Genomic DNA, 20,443 nt, shown 5'->3' on the forward strand with positions numbered 1-20,443 from the left:
ATTTACTGTTTCACATAACTATAAAGTCCAGGGGTATTTCGGGCTGGCATCACAAACATCTTGTTTCAGGGATTGACATTAAGTCAATAGGACTTTCTTCTCTATCTACTTCTTGTCTCTGCTTCCTTATTTTGGCTCCATTCCCAGTGGTAGCAGAAAAGTGGCAGCAGTTTCCACATTGTATTGTATCCAATAGTCAGTAGAAAATAATGTCTCTCTTCGTTCTAAATTAAGCAAAAGCCATGATTCTCATGGGATCAAACAGGTCATTATCAATAACATGGAAGAGTCATGGAGGAGATTCCAACAAAGGTCATTTTGATTTTGTTATTTAAATAATATACAATGGATATTAGAAGGTTCCATACCTGGAAGTGGTCACTACCTTGTAGCAAAGAAAGACACTCAACCATAAAAAAGAAGAAAACCCTGCCATTTACCACAACATGGATGGCCCTTTAGGTTCCTAAGCTTAGCAAAAAAAAAAAAAAAAAAAAAAAAAAAAAAAAAAAAAAAAAAAAAAAAAAAAAAAAAAAAAAAAAAAAAAAAGTCAAGCAGAGAAAGACAAGTATCTTCTGATCTCACTTATATGTGGAATCTAAAAGACAAAACAAAGCAAAACAAAACCCATGGTTGCCAAGAACAGAGTGGTGGTTACCATGACAGAGAGGGGTGGGGAGTGGGCAAGATGGATAAAGGGGATTTGGAGGTACAGACTTCCACTTATGAAATGAATAGATCATGATGTGGTGTGCAGCATGGTGACTATAGTTAATGGTAATGTAGTGCACATTTGAAAGTTCCAGGAGAGTATGTCTAGAAAGTTATCTGAAACAGTGGAGCCAGAATTTACAACCAAGTTAGAAAAAGAACAAGGATATACAAAGCCTGAAGGGAGTAGAGATGGAGGAAGAGAGACTGAGAGTCGCTGAATATTACCAGGGTATTGATAAAGGAGTTTGACAAGAAATAAATACCAAGATTTCTGGGTCTTCAGATGTGCATTACCTTTAATATGTGGCAAGCTCCCTGGCAAGCACTGATGCTATTCAGCAGGCAATATCTCTCCACGTGAGTTACCTTCAACACCATTGCTTTCTATAGCTTTCTTGACTTGTGTTTCTTTACAAATAGAAGTAAATATGAACCAATTCACCCAGAAGATAAATTCCTACTCTGAGAAAAAAACTTCTGTGGGTAGGTTCCTAATTAAACAGGGAGAGAACACTGGAGGTAAAGAAGTTTCAGGTTTTACTATGAGACAGGATGAGATCTTGAAATCTTGGTGGAAATTACCATAGAAAGGAGCCATATTATTTCCCCAAATATATTAGTTTTGAGAAATCTCAAAGTATAGATCTTCCACTAAAATGACAAATTGTTAATATTTTGCCCCATTTGTTCCTCTCCCCATTCCCCACTTGGACACATACACTTTTTTCCCCTCAAACCTTTTGAAAGTAGGTTTCACATATCATAATATCTTTACACTGAATAATTCAACAGGAATCTTCTAAAAATAATCACATTCTCCCACATAAAACTTTTATTTCACTTTATCATGACATACTGTCTAATATATGGCATATTTAAATTTCCCCATTGTTCCAATAATGTCTGTTTAGCCCTTACTACATAAAGTGCAGTCTGCAGATTGGGCAGACACTTTATTACCTGGGCGCTTGTTAGAAATGCAGAACCTCAGAGTCTACTCATTTAACAAGATCCCAGTGGCTCTAAACACATTCAAGTTTAAGAATCACTGTTGTATCTTTATTTTTCCCCTTTCAAATTTGGGATCCAACTGAGAGAATCACACATAGAATTTAGGTGCCTTACCTCTTTAGTATTCTTTATTGCAAAGTTCCTGACATTTTTAGTCTAATGACAGTGAATTTTTAAAGAATCTAGGCCAATCATCATATAGAATGGCCCATATATGTATTCATCTAATAGTTTTCTGATTAAAATCATGAGTCCTCCAATTATCCAAAGATATTGCAAGTCTTTAGCTAATACTTATTCATAAACCAAGATTCCCTCTATCTTCTCAGGACCATCTATAATAATAGTGACTGACATTTACGTATGCACTTTTACACATATCTTATTGTTCTCTACAATCCTATAAAGAGTCAATATAATTAGACTTAATTTGACAGAAGAAAGAGCAGCATGGTGAGGTCTGACAACTGCTCAGAGTCACCATTATGAAGTGGTGCAATGCTCTGAGCAACAACTACAGCCGAGTGCTTTCCCTAGTGTGTTCCATCTGTGAAAACTTCCAAAATTTCAAGATGTAAACGGAGGAGGAATCAGGAATCTGGTGATCATGGAAATGACAATACACTTTAATCACAAAGTGACATTTATCCTATCTTTACTCACTAAAAATGTCATTCAAAAGTCATTAATTGTTTTGATAACAGAAAAGATTAATATCTATTTTCCTCTGAATATAAACTTTGGTAAGGAATGAGACAACAGATGCTTCAGAGCCTGGCTTGGGTAATCTTTTCTTTGTTTAAGTGTGTGTTTCCTGGGATCTCTCCTTGAGGGATTATTGCATGTGGTAGCAGCTCAGGTAATGCACAAGCAGTAAATAAGAAACAGTTAAACACTAAAATCTGCTTTGTGACCTTTTGTGTGAATTGAATGCCTCCAAGCTTTAGTTTCTAAGTCAATGAAGATAATATATCTCAGGGTAATTTTCAGGATTAAACTAATACTACAGTAGGCAAGGTAGAGATACATATTATTTTTAAAGACTAAAATTTTATCTCCATGAGGTAATTTTAGTCTCAGTCTCTGGAGCCTGAGAGATAGTAGAATGAGATGAGATGAAAGCTAAATTCCGTAGAAAGGAAGAGCTTCAATGGGGAAAGGTCCTCTAGGCAATCCTTGATCTAAAAGTCATCCATTGCCTCACTAGAAACCAAACCTCTTTAGTATAGCCACAGAGAGCACCCTTAAGGCTTTTCTGGAAATTGTCAATAGGCAGAAGACATTAGTAAAGCTTCCTGACATTTAGGAAGAATTGAACCTTATATTCCAAACAGCACAAGTGTGGGCAGTAACAATTTGGCAATTTGGTAATAACCAGAGAATTAAAAACATAATTGATAGAATCTGAAGTTGAAAAAGCCTCTGTACCTTGTACAGATGTGACTTTGTACTTTGTGACTATGAATACTTAATATTTAACTAGTGCCTATCCTGTATAGATGCTTTTATAAGTGCTGTAAACATATTGGCTTATTGAATTATCAAAGAATTCTAAGAGGTAAGCTTACATTATTATTTCTATTTCACAGATGAAGAAACTAAGACACAGAGCTCAGTTCACTGAACTAGTAAGTGGTACAGATGAGCTTAAAACCCCAGTTATGTTGCCTTCCCCAGTACTGTCTGCAGTGTCTCACACTTTAAAAGGCCTAACACTTGAGCTGTGGACAAAGATGCTGAAACTCTATGCAGTACATAAGTCAAGGCAGATAACAAGGAAATGAACAATCTGACATGGAATGTTTGGAAATGGAGGATATTATGGGTCAGAGAATATGATGACAGAAATTAAAGACCGATCCAGATTGGGGATGGGGGGAGAGAAAGAGAGAGAAAAGAAAAGAAAATTTGGACAGTAGGCATACAATGAGGCCATGCACTCTGGCAGAAGGCTTCTTTGCTATTGAGTATTCTCCACTGAGGAAGCATGATAGTCATGGAGGTCATATTGTTGGTGCTCTGCCCATATTCCTTTGACTGGCTGATGCACCACCCCAGCTACCGCAAATATTGCCTCTTTCTCTAAAGAATTGCTTCTACCAGGCAGGAATGCACCCCACTTCAGTCCCAGTTCCTTTAGATCATTTTATTGTGGCCAGTGACTGAGCGCTTGAGGGGGTGGCAAAGGCTGCCTCCCCTGCCCCAAACTAAGATGAAGACTATTAGACTTGTTCATACTTCAGAGCTTCATATTGGGAATAAACTGAAGTGAGTCCAAACCTGAGACATAATTGTTAATTCACTATTTCCAGTGTCTTACCCGGCTCTTACTCTTCTATCAGAGTCCAGGAAAGTAAAACCATAAAAGCAACTATTTTAAATGTCACTACTGCTATAACTTGCCATTCTTCTGGCAAACTGTCCTTTACTATTTTCTGCTACATGATAATTTGCTTTCATCAACAAAATAATAAGTTCAGCTACTATTTTTTAGATTACTTATTAAGCTCCAAGCACTGGGATAAGCACCTAATACAGTATCTCTTTTAATATTCTTAAGAAGCCAAATGACCACTCATGGTCACTTAGCTGCAGAGCCTGACTGTGAACCATGAACATTTACTTCAAATTAGTGCCCTGCTCCCTGTAGTATAAAACTTCTGTAGGCAGAACTGAACTAATGAAAGTACTGATTCTCTTTGGAATATGGAATAGTTATAGTTTTGGATGTACCAGAGGAGCAATGTTAAGAGTGTTATTCTTATAAAGTTTTATACCAGGTATATATTTCCTGCTGTTTTCAATGATTTTTGTTAAGTTCAAGTATATGTGAAAGATTTAAAAAGAACCATTGGGGGTACATTGAGGATTATCTCTAATAACTTCATAATTGTTTGTATTGTTATCCTTTCTTGAATGGGAGACAGACTGTAAGCTACAATCTTACTATCTATGCAACACAGCTCAAACAATTGGCACCCACTTCTTTGATGTCTATGGTGAGGGAGATGTGCAGGATACTTTCTTAACTAAATTCACAAAAGCATGTACCTGTTATGAAATCAAAGGCAACTAGAATGAGATAATACCATGGAAAAATAAGTATTAAATAATATGTGTTAAAAGTCAGAAATTCTAGGGGGACCTGGATGGCTCAGTTAAGTGTCTGGCTCTTGGTTTCAGCTCAGGTCATGATCTCACAGTTCATGGGAGCAAGTCCTGCAATGGGCTCTGCGCTGACAGCCTGACGGCATGGAGGCTGCTTGGGATTCTCTCTCTCCCTCTCTCTTTGCCTCTCTCCTGCTTGCTCTCTTTCTTTCTCTCTCAAAATAAACATTTAAAAAGTCAGAAATTCTATCCATTATAATTTTAACAAAATAAATTATGTGCTTATCCTGAAATAATATAAAATTGTTCATCTTAAGAATACCTGTGGAATAGAAGTCTGGGGGCGGGAAAGACCTTTCTGAAGTTAATAACTTTAATTTAGATTAGACATGATATTACTTATCCTCTTAAGTACTTATTTGGGACTGATTTTATTGTTCACATGCTCACAGTAAATATTTTTTATGAGTGCTTCATCAAAAAGAAAATATTTCTATGGGGCTGTTTACTGTACTTCCTCATGAAAGCTTTTATAATTCTATGAAAAAAATCTGTGTATGCCAGGAATGTCAGACATATGAACATCTTCCTCCATGAGTCATCATGACAATGGGTCAGAAACATTGCTGTATAGGGGGTTATAAAGTATTGTAAAGCAAAGCTGAAATGGACTTTATGTTTATGATGTAGCTAGTGTGCTCACTTTTATTCTTAATTCAGTTTTTTAATGCCTTATGTCAAATAAAAAAATCATAAAAAATAAATCATTGCAGGATCTACATACCTATTGTCACCGGGGCCCCACCACTTTTCTCTACTTATGGCCTTGGCTCCTCTGGCTTTTTTTGACTTTCATATTTCTTTATTCTTGTTTTTCGTTAGTGTTTCTGAGATAAGATAGCATTCTATTTGTATTTGCTAATAACATTCCACATAAAAAAAAAGATGCCCACATAAGTTGCAAAAGGAAAATAACTTCAGCAAAGATGTAACACAACTGCTCTAGTCCTCTGTCCAAGCCAATTTAGACCTTTCTAAAATTAGAAGCTTTGGTTTGGATTAGTAATGATATTATTTAGCCTTTTAAAGTAAATATTTATTTGGGACTGATTATTATTCACACTGTTGAAAGTGACAACCTCAAAATCATGTGGGACTTTTCTTAGTCAGATGTTTGTGTACAGAATAACTGTCATAGTCTGTATGTTTGTATTTTTTGCTCAGACCAAATAAAAACTATGGTTTTTCATTTGTAATGCAACCATTCATTGCTGTATTTTATGTAATTGAATTTTTATACTATTCATAGTATTATGTTGTGTTTTACTTTATTATGCAAAATGTTAAAATTGTTTTATAACCATATTTATATACAAGTTATTCCATTTGTTCCAAACTTTAATCTGGATCCAAACATTCAGTTTAACAAACAATATGTAAATATTAAACTAAACAATTTTGAGAAAATCATTTTTATGTTTAGCTGATTTCACCTGAGTGTCCAAATATGATTCCAGTTTGTTGTTAGTCTGTTTGTCAAAGCATGTCATTGCGTATTCTGACTGCCTTCAGGACAAGCTGTGAAATGTCTAGATTCCAGAAAAGCAGACTGTGATCTATTCTCAACAGCCCCTCCCCACCTTCTGCCATCAGCTCTTATAAAGCAGTGATCAGAACTTAGCTAACTCACGGGGCGCCTGGGTGGCTTAGTTTGTTAAGCGTCCGACTTTCGCTTAGGTCATGATCTCGCGGTTTGTGGGGTCGGGCTCTATGCTGACTGCCAGCTCAGAGCCTGGAGCCTGTTTCAGTCTGTGACTCCCTCTCTCTCTGACCCTCCCCTGCTCACGCTCTCTCTCTCTCTCTCCTAGAAATAAATAAAACATTAAAAAAAAAAACTTAGCTAACTCAACTTAGGTAAGATGTCAGGCTTCACAATAGACTAATAGAAACAGACTAATTTTACAAAACAAATCCCCAAGCTTGTGCTATGTGCCTGGATTTTGAACTTGATCCAGAAGTTTGTGGTGTACATACAAAGGTGTACACACACACACACACACACACACACACACACCCCTACACTTTAAATTCTTTTTAGTGTCTTCCAATAAAAACCATAAATTAGTCCATTAAAAAATCCTGGGCATTTTAAGGTACAATTTCAATTCCATAGAAATAAACATAGAGAAAATGGACAAATCCTAAGTATAGAGCACAATCTATCTTCTTCTTGTCTCTCCCCACCAATCTTACTGAATGAGCTCCTCTCAGCTACCTGTGTGGTCTTCCTAAAGTAGTTTCATCCTCATAGCTGATATCTACAGTGAGGCCCACTTTACCAACCAGGTCACCTTAGTAGCGATGAAGCCACACTCTCCTTCTACATAATCCTGTACTTCCAGATTCCCCACTAATTTTATCCTTTTCTTAGTTCATGACCAATGTCTATTATAATAGCTCCATACTACAGACTACTCTGTTTCAGACACTTTGCATTCATTACTTATTCTTATACCATGGTGCATATAAAGGTTACTATTCCCATTCTGCATAGAGCCTGAGAGAATTTAAATCAATTCCCCACAATCCCACAACTGGCATGAGGTAGGTGTAAGCTAAGGACTCATTTTGCCTGACTAAAACCTAGGCTTTGACCATTATACTCTTTTTTTAAAAAAAATTTAATTGTTCTTGTATCCCCAATGCCTAACACATGCTCAAAGAAGTATTTAATTTGAATTAAATGATCTCAGTCTCTTACTTGTGAACACCCGGTTATGCAGCACAGAAAACAGCAGAGGACTGTGCAAAAGCTTCACAACATTCCATAAAGCAGACAATAAAATGCCATAAAACTGAAAAATGAAGAGGAAGCGGTCCATGGTTTCTGGAAGAATTTATCCCAAGGCAATGTTGAACATGTCGAAGAATGTTTTCATCAAGGATAATCTCAGTGTTAGAAAAGCAATTCCCATTGCTGACAGTGAGGCTGTGCTAAAAATTGCATTTCCCACTCCCCACTTTCAGCTCCTCTTTATTTCATGTACTACCACATGTGGGTAAGCAAATCGCAGCAGTTAAAGCCAGCTGCATGCCACTTACATCTGCAAAAACAGTGGGTTCTCCAGGTGAGCTTCTTGCTCAATCCACCTCTTTAATCCATCCCATGGAGAGAAAAATGAGACTGACTCAAGGATGAAATTGTTACCTTGCCTCATTATACTATTCTCATTAAATTGGTTATTTCCACATTATCACAATGGAAAATATCCAAGTTGAGTATCCTCTCCTAGCTGGCTTCTCTAATTTGCAGGGCAATTATTGATTTTTTTTTTTTTTTTTTGCCTCAGTGGGAAACTTATATTGCCTAGGAATTTAAATTCTGGCAAAGTACTTGGAGGGGTGAGGAAACAGTCATACTAAAGATAGGCAGAACTTGAGATATTTTTGTTTTGCTTTCTTATTATGGGAGGATAATGGTTTTTATATTAAGAATATCATAAATATAAATTACATTGTTTAATAATTCCTACATCAATCACTAAAACAACAAATTACTTGAGCTAAGTGTAAAATTTCTTATTTACTTGGAATGGGACTGTAAGTGCTCACAAATATTTTTTATGTGTTTGTGTGAATATGTATCCACATTTCCAGGGCATAGCACATCCCAGCATAAGGGACAGATTTCAGAGGGAGCACCTGCTTTTCTTTGCTCTGCTTTGCTTCACTTCTCTATAGATGGAGAGAGGGAAGGAAGGGGATAAGATAAACTAGAGAGAGAGAGAGAGTGAGAGAGAGAGAGAGAGAGATAGGAAGGGAGAGAGGGGGAGGAAGACAGAGACAGGGAGGGAGAGAGGGAAGAAGAGAGAGTTTTGCAGTGACTGAGATGATTTTTTAAATTGGGACTGCAAAAAAACCCAAAAATATTTGTTTAAAAAGGTAGGACCCACACTCTGGAATGGTAACTCTGTGAGCTTTATTTTTAGTGCTCTGTGCAGCAGACTAAAGGGGTGTATATAATGGGTTATCTGCCATCTCTGGCTCTTCACTAAGGAGCTGGTGAGAATCTGTGTTGTCATGGAATAGTCTCAATGCTCATCGCATGTGGATTTTCTTTTGGGAGTTCTACATTATTTTTATTCCACATGACATAATTGGGCAAAACCATCCAGTTCTTGCTTTAAAAACTTTCATTACTAGGGCTAATCATTGTTTATTCAGTTATGCAAAGTGAATCAATTACTGTGTGACCATGAGCCAATTGCCATTTGTTCTCTAAGCCTTTACTCATCCATAAAACAATAACAATGCCTATGTCTTAGCATTGTAAAAAAGAAATACAATAATATCTTTAAGGTGCTACATATGAGGTAAACATTAAAATATTAGCAATTAGTTAAATATAATTTTCCCACAACATGCTATATTTCTCTATTAAGGCACTCATCTTACTTCATCATAATGGCTCATTTATCTTCCCTTGTAGACTATTAGCTATAAGAGAGTGGCAATAGTGTACAAATAACTTCATGAAATAATAATAACTTCACGAAAACCTAGCGGCTGAGTTAATTAATGTCTGATTATTGGATTTTTATTAAAGGATTTCTTTGGGCTATTTCCTGTCTGTATTTTCTATACCTCTTGGCTATGGCTAGAAATACCAACACTTTGTTTTTAAACTCAGTGTTGGAAATGTTACATGAAACAATGCCATATGTTCACCAAACCATTTGATTTTCCTCCTTGGCATACAATATGACTACCACGTATAGACCTCTTACAACTGGATGAGATCACACAGAATATGGATGAAAGCAATAGCACTTCAGGTCCTGGCCATGACATGTCACATATAGCCTCCCTACTCTGTCTATCCTTACTTTATATTACTTTTTAAAATATTTATTTGTTTTGAGAGAGAGAGAAAGAGAGAAACAGAGAGAGAGGGAGACAGAGAATCCCAAGCAGGCTCTGTGCTGTCAGGGCAGAGCCCAATGTGGGGCTCAAACTCAAAAATCGTGAGATCATGACCTGTGCAGAAATCAAGAGTTGGAGGCTTAAGTGAACCAGCAAGGTGCCCCTATATATTTGCATTTTAAAGCTTTGAAAAGAGTTCAAGATGATGGGGACACATAAGAAAACAGTTTAGATCCCCAAGTCACAGCTTATAGGAGAACCGCTCAAGGGACAGAGATATGAAAACAAGTTATACTTTATTGTGTTAAGTGACTAAATTGTCAAGTTCATTTTTACTACATTTTTCCTAGACTATACTGACTAATACATTATTTTAAGATGGGAGATTCCATTTTGGTGTGAAGAGTCATTTTCTGTTTGGTACGAAAATAAAAAGTAGAAGAAATGGGCAGAAGACATGAGCAGACACTTCTCCAAAGAGGGCATTCAGATGGCCAACAGACACATGAAATAATGCTCAGCATCCCTCATCATCAGGGAAATACAAATCAAAACCACACTGAGATAACACCTCATGCCGGTCAGAGTGGCTAAAATGAACAAATCAGGAGACTCTAGATGCTGGCGAGGATGTGGAGAAAACGGGCACCCTCCTGCACTGTTGGTGGGAATGTAAACTGGTACAGTCCCTCTGGAAAACAGTGTGGAGGTTCCTCAGGAAACTAACCATAGAACTCCCCTAGGACCCAGCAATAGCACTGCTAGGAATTTACCCAAGGGATACAGAAATGCTGAGGCATAGGAGCACATGTACCCCAATGTTCATAGCAGCACTCTCAACAATAGCTAAAACATGGAAAGAGCCCAAGTGTCCATCAACGGATGAATGGATCAAGAAGATGTGGTTTATCTATACCATGGAATGCTACATGGCAATGAGAAAGAATGAAATCTGGCCATGTGTAGCAACATGGATGGACCTTGAGGGTGTTATGCTGAGCGAAATAAGTCAGGCAGAGAAGGACAAATATCATGTTTGCACGTATAGGAGGATTAGGAGGAGCTTAACTGAGGACCATGGGGGAGAAGAAGGGGGGAAATGGGAAAGGGAGAGAGGTAAAACATGAGACACTCTTGAATGCTGACAAAAACTGAGGACTGATGGATGTGGGGGAGAGAGGGGGGATGGGCATGGAGGAGGGCACTTGTGGGGATGAGCACTGGGTGTTATGTGGAAACTAATTTGACAATAAACTATTTGTAAAAAAAAAAAAAGATATGAGAAAAAAAAATTCAGTGGTGAACAAGAAAGGTCCTTTCCCTCAAGGAGTTTATTTTTGTAAGGGGCATATACTGCAGAAAATTTAAAATAACAAATTTAAAACAAAACACCAACTATCATTGAGTGCTATGGTGAAAAATAAAGCAGGGATGTTGTCTTATTTTAATGGTATCCTCAATACATAAGAACACTGGCACATAGAAGATGCTGGAGGGAAGGAAACAATGTGGGCTCTGTGGGGGGAATCGCTGTCCCTTATGGCCTCATTTCAGAGCTCAGGACATTTATTGAGCCATATTTTGTGGATAGAGTGTTGACTTAAAAGACAGACTCCAGGGTCACATGGGTGGCTCAGTCAGTTAAGCATTCAGGTTTTGATCTCAGTGCAAATCATGAGTTCACAGTTTGTGAGCTTGAGCTCTGCATCAAGTCCCACATTGGGCTCTGCACTGACAGTATGGATACTGCTTGGAATTCTGTCTCTGCCTTTCTCTGCCCCTCCCCTGCTCATCCTCTCTCTCTGAAAATAAATAATTAAACTTTAAAAGAAAGAGACAGATTCCAGACTAGGCACTAAGGTATTGGATGCTTATCCACTTGTTAGTAATTCTGGATCTTACATTGCCTTTTCATCTACTTTAATTTTTTATTCATTTCATATTATTTTTATTTTTGTCCTTATCTTCTGGGCACAAATACACACTGAATTTAGAGACTACATCTTGTCACATATTATTCTTTTCTTTATATCTATAAAGTATAACCAATGTTTCTTTAGCCATGCTATGAGTAAGAATAGGTCCATAATGACAACAATATCTCTCTGGTTGCAGGTATTTAAGAATTATTAGTGGGTTGTCTCTTATGAGCTCCAAGTTTTGCCATCAAGTTTTTTTTCTTCTGTTTTCCCCCATTTTCTGTTCTGGCTTTGTGGTCACATTCTTGTCACTTCAATAATAAAAGCCAGAACCATATTTCTCCCCTGCTAAAATAACAGCCAAATCCTGTGAGTGGTGCTCATGTTGCCGCTCATGCCCCTGTGTCCATAGCGAGAACACTGCTGCTGGACGGGGTCTGATCAGGCAGCACTACCTTCAGCAGGAACTGATACTAATCTTCCTTCCCTGCCATAAGTTTCCATTGTTCTGGAGTCAAATCAATACTCTTTCATCCTTCCTCTTTAACAGAGGTTATTACTTGACATTTCCTTAGTTACTTACCAGTCCATCAGACAATGAAATGGATTTGAATTGTAAAGATATCTTTAGTTTTCTAAAATAATTTTATGTTTCAGAGATAAAGTCATCATTCTGGTATTCCTGACTTCCCCTGACCCAGTTTGGGGCACATAGGAGGCCCATGATGAGTGAAAACAGTTATTCTTATGCTTTTTTGTAAGGGATAAAGTGTAGCTTTTGACAAATATGAGTCTTAGCATGCTGCCTGTGGATTTGTGTAGAAATAACTGTGGTTCTAAAAACTTGGGTGCACTTTGGAACCCCCTGCATGGCTTTATAAAAATGCAAACATCTGGACTCCATTGTAGATCTTATATTTGAGAATCTTTATGATAAACATAGGTAACTTATGTTTTTCAGATCCCCTCCGGTGATTCTAGGTCTACCTACCCAGAGATTGCATTTGAGAACCACTGTACCAAGGTAATATAGTATTCAACTGCAGTCTACCAACATTGATGAAGCACATACTTCTTGCTAAACATTAGGCTACATGATATGTATACAAACTGAGTAAGTTAGATCCTGTCCTCAAAATGTAATGGGGAGTGAGGTCTGAACTGTAAACGGACAATTAGAATAGGATATGATCTTGAAACAAGACATTTCTACAGCTGTGCTCATTTTCATCTCTCTCCCATGGCCGCTTTTTCCTTTTGGCCATAGAATCTCAGCATCATGGACAATTATCATGGAAACTCAGGTAACCTGTTTCCTTAAGGAGTGTCTAGGTTATTTTTCAGAAAATAGCTTTATGAGACATTGTTTTTCTAAGCTTTCCCTTTCTTCCTAAGATGATAATAAATCTGGCTGAGATTAAAGGTGGAATATACTCTATTTTTCCCTATTTTTATTGCTTCGTAAGACAGTTTGAAGTTCCAGTACAGCTATTTAGAGAGGACTCATTTAATTTCCAGTTTGTTTGTTTGTTTACATTTGTTTCTCTATGTGTGAATGTGGTGGACAAAGCTTCATGAAATCACCCTAGCTAAAGCCTAGAAACACTTAGTGGATTTTACTCTGATTGCTGCAGGAGGTCACCACTGGATGGATATGCCACCCAAAGCAGTTTTTACTTTTAGCATCCACTCTAAATCATGTCATGCACCTCAGAATAAACCCCCCTCCACCACCACCACAGCAACCCAACTGTTTCCATGGAAATTCTCTGCTAAACCAGGGAGCTGGTTTACTGAATCCTTGACAGGGGAGACAGCAGAGGGTGGTGGATAAAAACTCAGACTCAGGAATCAAATGACTTCAGTTCAAATCTCAGTATGATACTGGCTGCCTAGGCCACTTTTGGCAAGTTCATCTCTCTGAGCCACAGTTTCCTCATCTGCAAAATGGGGATGAGGCTGTGTAAAGTGATATTGCTGAGAGGACAAGGTAATACACAGAAAGCATAATAAATGATTGCCATTTGTGATAGGTGAGAAAATGCCCCCCTAAAGATGTCCACACCCAAATCCTTAGGACCTGTGAATATGCTACTTTACATGGGAAATCAAGCGATGGGCCTGCGTGCTGTTAAGGCTAGGCAAGAGAAACATTTGTCAGTGGTGGGCTGGAGCAGCCTGTAAAGATTTACATCATGGAAATCATCAAATGCTACACCAAAGATTCCCCCTATCCTACCCAAAGAACCCATTGTGAAGCATTTGCCAACATAACCATCATTTAGTTTGCAACTAGTCAAAAGAGTTTGATTCTAACTGGTATTTGATTCTACTCAAGACTAACAGGGTCAGAGGAACTAGCTACTACACCAACTCCTTCCTAGTGAAAAACACTTTTGTTATGATGATCTCCTCTCATCCTGATAGCTGCCCTGGGGAAATGATATTGTTATTCACTTTATATAAACCAGGTGAGGTTCAGCAACATGAGCTGATTGTCCAAGATCATACCATGTAATGGAGCCAGGACTCTCAGAAGTTATCCTGATGTCCAAACTCCTGTTGTTTTTCTTTTTATACTGACGGCTGGCACACTGTGTGGTGCATTACTGTGCTGAATGGATATGTGTTGAATAAATAAAAGATTACATGTGCCGCCAGTTTTGGAGCAGAAGAAATAGAAAATAATTTTCCTTAGCTAGTTTAACTCTCTTGAAAAAATGAACAGGGCTAAAATTAGACTAGATATTCAGCCCAAAACTAACTCTGTGAAATGGGAAAAGAGAATTGTCTTCCCGTGGCGACTTTGTGCTAGTCAGTGTGCTAAGTGGGACAAAATCACATTCATCATCTCCTCTAAGGCAATCAAAAACCCTGCTGACTTGTGATTATCATACACTTTTTACATAAAAATGAGACTCTGAGAGGCTACATGACTTGCCAAGTTCTTGCAGTCCATGAGTGGCTTATTAGAGATTCAAACCTTGGGTATGTTTGCCTCCAAAGTCTGCCTGATCCCACTGTGCTATACCAAGAAAAAACTGGGAGTCTTCAGTCAGTCATTCACTGTTGCTCTGGGCATGCTTGCCTTCTTCCTTCAGTAGGCAAAATAGAAACTTGTTACTTAATTAGCCAGAAACTGACTAGTATTTGCATGTACTCTGCAAAGTGCTATACCTCTAATGTCATGCCCAGAAACTATTTGAAAAGTAAAGAAGGTGATGTTTAACAACAAGATTGCTGAGGATGAAAACCCTGGGTTAAAAATCCACGTGGTATGAATGTGGGCAAATTACATACCACTCTAATTCTTATTTCCTCTTCTGTAAAATCAGGATGATAATAACTACTTGACAAAACTGTTGTTAGGATTAAAAGATATAATTTATGCTGAAGCACAATACTTGAAACACAATAGGATCTCAAAAACATGGTGGCTAGTCTTGTCATAGCCAGACCTTTTTTCTTTGAAACACACCTGACTAAAGGCAGACAACAAACTCAGGAATAGACCTAGGGACCTTGTGGAGTGTTTTGAACATAGATTTTTATCATATAGCAATCTTACATAATATGAAAATAAAGGAAAATGGAAATATAAGCCAAAATACAATGACAATATAAGCAAAACCAGTTTGACTATTCTGAATAAGTTTGGCCTAAGAATGTTTTAATTACTGCTTTTCTGTAGAATATTCTTGTGCTATCAATGGCATTGGCCATGCAGTGTTTCTGAAAAGTGCACTAATATTTTCTTTGAGATTTTTCTCCCAAGCCCCAGACTCTCATTCTGCATGTGTTAATGGTAGCAATTTCTTGATTTTATCATGCATCAAGAAGGGTTTCAGCAAACAAATAAAACTCATATTCCTTCATTAAGTGTCCCTTAAATGACTTGTTGGTAAAAGCATCAAGGGACTGCAATTATCAAATGATGTCTTAACAACAACACCCAAGGTTGTGCACACATAGACAATGACATACAGTTAAAACTCTCTTTTGCTAACAGAAATTGTAGAACATTATGTATTCCCTTTTCATATAGACTCATAATGTTAAAAAAAGTGTTTTGGAATTGATGAAATACAGTAAGCTTTGAACATCCAGGGAAATGAGAGAGCACTGTGATAATGAAAAGAACATCAGCTTTAGAGTTAAACAAACTTGTGTCTAAATGCCTGTCCTACCCCTATCTCTGTGACTTTGCATTAAGCATAGTTTCTCAGAGCCTCAGTTTTCTCTTTGTTGAATAAGGATAACAATGTACTCCTTGAGGGATTAGGAGAAATGAACCATTGTATATGTAAAAGTATCATTGATACCCTAATTTTCATCTTTTCTTCATCAGTTGCCTTCTGATAAACCTTCAAGAGCAAGGTGTTTAGAGAAAAGACTTCCCTACCTACTCCTTCCTCGCTCCTGGCATCATGCAATGAGTCAGGCCTACCACTGCTATAAGGGGAGGAGGGGAAAAGAGACTTGGATTATTTCAAGAATTTTTTTGTCCTAAATATTATAACTAACTTCTCATATATTTATTCCAATGTATTGGTTGCCTAAAAGGTGGAACTAAGTACTGTACCATCTGACTGATAGAACATAAGGACAATGAAAGCATGGGAGAGACTTCCGAGGAGATGCAACAGATAATTAGTGCTGTCTGCAAGTATCTGCTCAGAGCAGATAACATTACTTCAAGGAAAGGATTTCTCCCATATTAGCTCTCATGTATCTCTAAAGGGAAAGTACACTCACTAATAGCTTTGTTTTCCTCTTGCCAACAATTGTTTTTAAAGTTTGAAAATATGGGCGTGAAAAAGAATATCACCTTATGTTTTTCTCCAAATGAAAGAATTGTTGGTTATTAGGTAAGGAAATCACTGAAGTGCCTCCTGCCCAGGTAGTACAAAAGAAGAAAGAAGGCACAGGCAGAGGAGTCCCTTAGCTCAGTCCATCCTCCATCTGCTCGCTGACTGACTCCTGCACGTGGCTTCTACTTTGCTGGAGCCAAACAGAACTACTTGACATGAACATCCATAACCTACCAAGCACACATCCTTTTTCCTCTGCTCAGGATTAATTATTTGCTATTTTTGCCCACCTTATTTCTTCTCATTTTTTAAGAATCAGATCAAGATCAAGTAATCTGAAAAGCTGCTCCTCATTTGTTCAACCCAAATTTTTTCCCATATGTGTGTACATTGGTAAGGACATTTTTTTAGGTTTATTTATTTGCTTATTTTGAAAGACACAGAGACAGTGGGAGCAGGAGAGGGGTGGAGAGAGGGGGAGAGAGAGAATTCCAAGCAGGCTCCACACCATCAGCACAGAGATCAATGCAGGGCTTGAACTCACAAACTGCAAGATCATAACCTGAGCCAAAACCAGGAGTCAGACATTTAATTGACTGGGCCACCCAGATGCCCCTACATTGATAATAATATTAATAATGATAGAATTGTAAGCACCTACAATGTGTGAGGTTGTTTGCCTTTATTATATAAGCCTCATAACGTTTCTGAAACAAAAGTATGATCTCTAATTTTGTAAAAGCACACAGAAGCCAAATAAGCTTTCCAAGCTGACACAGTAGCTAAGAAGTAGGGCCTGGATTTGAACCCAGACTCTTCTGATTCTAAAGCTCATATTCTTTTTTAAGTTCATTTATTTATTTTGAAAGAGAGAGAGCGAGAGCGAGAGCGTGCATATGAGTGGGGGAAAGGCAGAGAGAAGGAGAGAAAGAGGATTCCAAGCAGGTTCCACACCATCAGCTTGGAGCTGTGGGGCTTGAACCCATGAACTGTGAGATCATGACCTGAGCCAAAATCAAGAGTTGGATGCTTAACTGACTGAGCCACCTAGGCACTAATCTGAAGCTTATACTCTTTCTTTTATATCATATTACCTTCATAAATGACACCATTCTGTACTCTGTGTGTGATTGTGTGCATATATATATTCGTCTTTCTATTATTTTTGTTGCCAGAATATTTAAGGGCAGATATCATACCTTTCCTTTATAATTCCACTAACTGAGAAAACGTCATAATATTAAAAGCACAATGAGTATTGGTTATAATAACTATATGAAATTTATATAAATTATAAATGATACAATGTTCTATTTTCATTCATCTAACAAATATTTGTTAAAGACCTTGTATGTACAAGACACTATTCTAGGTATTAGATACAGAAAAGTGAAGATGAAAAATTACCTGCCTTCGAGGAGCACAGCAAAATGTTAAACCAAGAGTGGGGTCCTTCTAAGTCAGTTGCACAGACCACATGCCTATGAAGCCAGCCCTGATCTGCTCTCTCTCTCTCATCTAGACTGTTTGTTTACTGTGTGTCTAGCAGGAAAGAGTAAAAACCCTAAATTTTTACTTCCTTTAAGGAAAAATCATTAAGCAGGAATGCTAGGAGTGTCAGTTAGGGAAGTTCTTGGCTTGAGATAGCCCTAGAACTGTCAGTTAGGGAAGTTCTTGGCTTGAGATAGCCCTAGAACATTTGCATTTATCCTTGTTTCATTCTTTTATTGCACTTCATCATTGCCAAGTTACCAGACATCTATCAGATATCCCCAAGAATGCAGACAAAAGGAGGAAATTCAGTCTGGTGCTTTGGTACCAAGAAAATATATAGATTTATAATCCTGACCTTGATTCCAATAGTTTTTTGCCATATTTATTGGAGGCATAGAGGAAGAATGAATACCACTCAACATGGTTGCTCACCATCTGCTAATTAATCAGGGAGATTATGTAGTGGTGAACAAGCTGAATTGGGTCTTGTGCTTTGCTTCACTTACTAGCTAAAAGTAAGTGATATTTAAGCACAATATGAGAACAAAAAGCTTCTGGAGATTAGAACAGTCCTGTTTTCTTATCTTTTGCTAAGCATTGCCATTGTATATTTAAACTATAAATTGGGACAATTTTTCTGGTTACAAAGGTCTTCTTAACCCAGTGAATGTGCTACCCAGATGTTCAAATGAATAATCCAAGATTCTGAGTCTGTATGTTATATGTATATTAATGTTTTGAAGCACTTGTTAGAAAATACTATAGCTAAGCACCAAGAATGTAGGAGTAAACAGAAAGAATACAATTTCTTGCCCCACTAAAACTTAGAATCTAGGCTATCAAACATTCTTTCATTTATAAAGCCTTCATAATACAATGATATATTTTTTTCTTTTCTCACAGCCTTTTGTACACATCTGAATAATATCTTCTGTCGTATGATACTTTGTCTGCCTACTTGTCTCCCATTTTTGAGCTCCTTAAAGGCAGGAGTCATAATTTACACACCTCATATCCCCGGTACCTACATAGTAGATTATTAATATTTATTTAATAAAGAATACTTGGGTGGGAAGAAACAATAGCAATGGGCATCCAGGAAATGCTTGAACTTCCATGCGCAGTATGACCACCCTGACGACCATGGACCTGGGAATAATAAGACCAGCTCAGTCTCTGAGGAGGGAGCGGGATCTTGGCTGAACCTCTGTGACATCTTGGAATCTGACTTTTTAATTTCCTCACTATTAACCTCTTTCCCTCATCTAACTAATTACTGGGTCTTAAACGTTTACTTTACCATTTTTACTATCACTATCCTATTTATGAGTCTGTTAATATTTCTCCTGGACTGTTGTAACATCTGTCCCACTGGTTTTCCTTACTTTTGTGTCCCTTAAATTCATACTTCACCATAATAATAATATGGTAGTAATCAACTTAAACTGAAAAGCTAACATGTTATTTGCCTACTCAGAAGCCTTTTAGAAGTTAGTTAATTACTAGCGGAATCTACTCAGAACATGGCCAGTCAGGCTCTTCTGAACTAATCCTGCTTTGACTCGGATCCCACTATCTCACTTCTTGGTGAAATCTTTGGCAATTCTTGGCACTGTTTCTTGACTTCATGCATTATTCAAGGACATCTTATATCCCCATTTCTTTGTTGAATTCAGTTCTATTCATCCTTTAAGACTTAGCTTGGATAACATTTCCTTCAAGAAAGTCCTGATCAATGTCTCCACTAAGTCAGCCCAATATTTCCCACCTTTGCTCAGTATTATAAAACTCTAACATATCTTATAAATATTATTGAAATTATCTGTTTCCATGTTCAATCATCCTGGCATACTTATGGAAGTTAAAGACCATGGTGTAAGATTTGTAATCTTACATCATGAGATGATGAGCATAAAACACTTAGGATGCTGCTCTACAGATGCTCCGTATATAACCTGCTGTTCTGTAATGTTGATGGAGGTATTAGTGGCAGAGATGCAGCTAGCTCTTAGGTACCAGTGAACTTTTCATCTTTTCTCAGAGCTCTACTCTACTTCTCTCTTACTGAAGATCAATTATTTCATAAGTCAGGAAATACCACACCGGCAGCTTCAAAATCTTGTAATTCTTAGAGTTTTAGTTACTAAAGTTGACTTAGTCCTTTTTCCAGTTCTAGTTTTAAAAAAAGTATGTGGGGAAGGGATTTGATTGGCCTAGCTAAGGTCAGGAGGGCCTAGCTTAGCCCTTTGTTGGACCAATCAATTGTGGTCAGGAGGCAGAGTGTTGATGACAAGATAATCCTACTTCTAACACAGGAGGGCCAATGAGGGTGAGTGGTGGGGTGTGAGGGAGGAAGAAACAGTTCTGCAGAGAAAGAACATGCTACTCTCAGAGTAAAGGAGTTTCGTGTGACAGCCCAAACCAATAGGTATTTACTGTACCAGCCACTTTAATGGTAATTCT

General features: G+C 37.6%; 1 long non-coding RNA gene across 1 annotated transcript; it reads left to right on the plus strand.

The window, feature by feature from the left end:
* The first annotated feature begins 742 nt into the window (after positions 1–742).
* LOC120246709 lies at positions 743–12,688 on the plus strand. Its single transcript, XR_005532112.1, has 3 exons — positions 743–1,071; positions 3,315–3,353; positions 12,637–12,688. It is a non-coding gene; the product is annotated as an uncharacterized LOC120246709 (long non-coding RNA).
* Positions 12,689–20,443: the final 7,755 nt, after the last annotated feature.

Source organism: Hyaena hyaena, unplaced genomic scaffold (assembly GCF_003009895.1).
Source record: "Hyaena hyaena isolate Hyena2069 unplaced genomic scaffold, ASM300989v1 scaffold_491, whole genome shotgun sequence".
Taxonomy (NCBI): domain Eukaryota; kingdom Metazoa; phylum Chordata; class Mammalia; order Carnivora; family Hyaenidae; genus Hyaena; species Hyaena hyaena.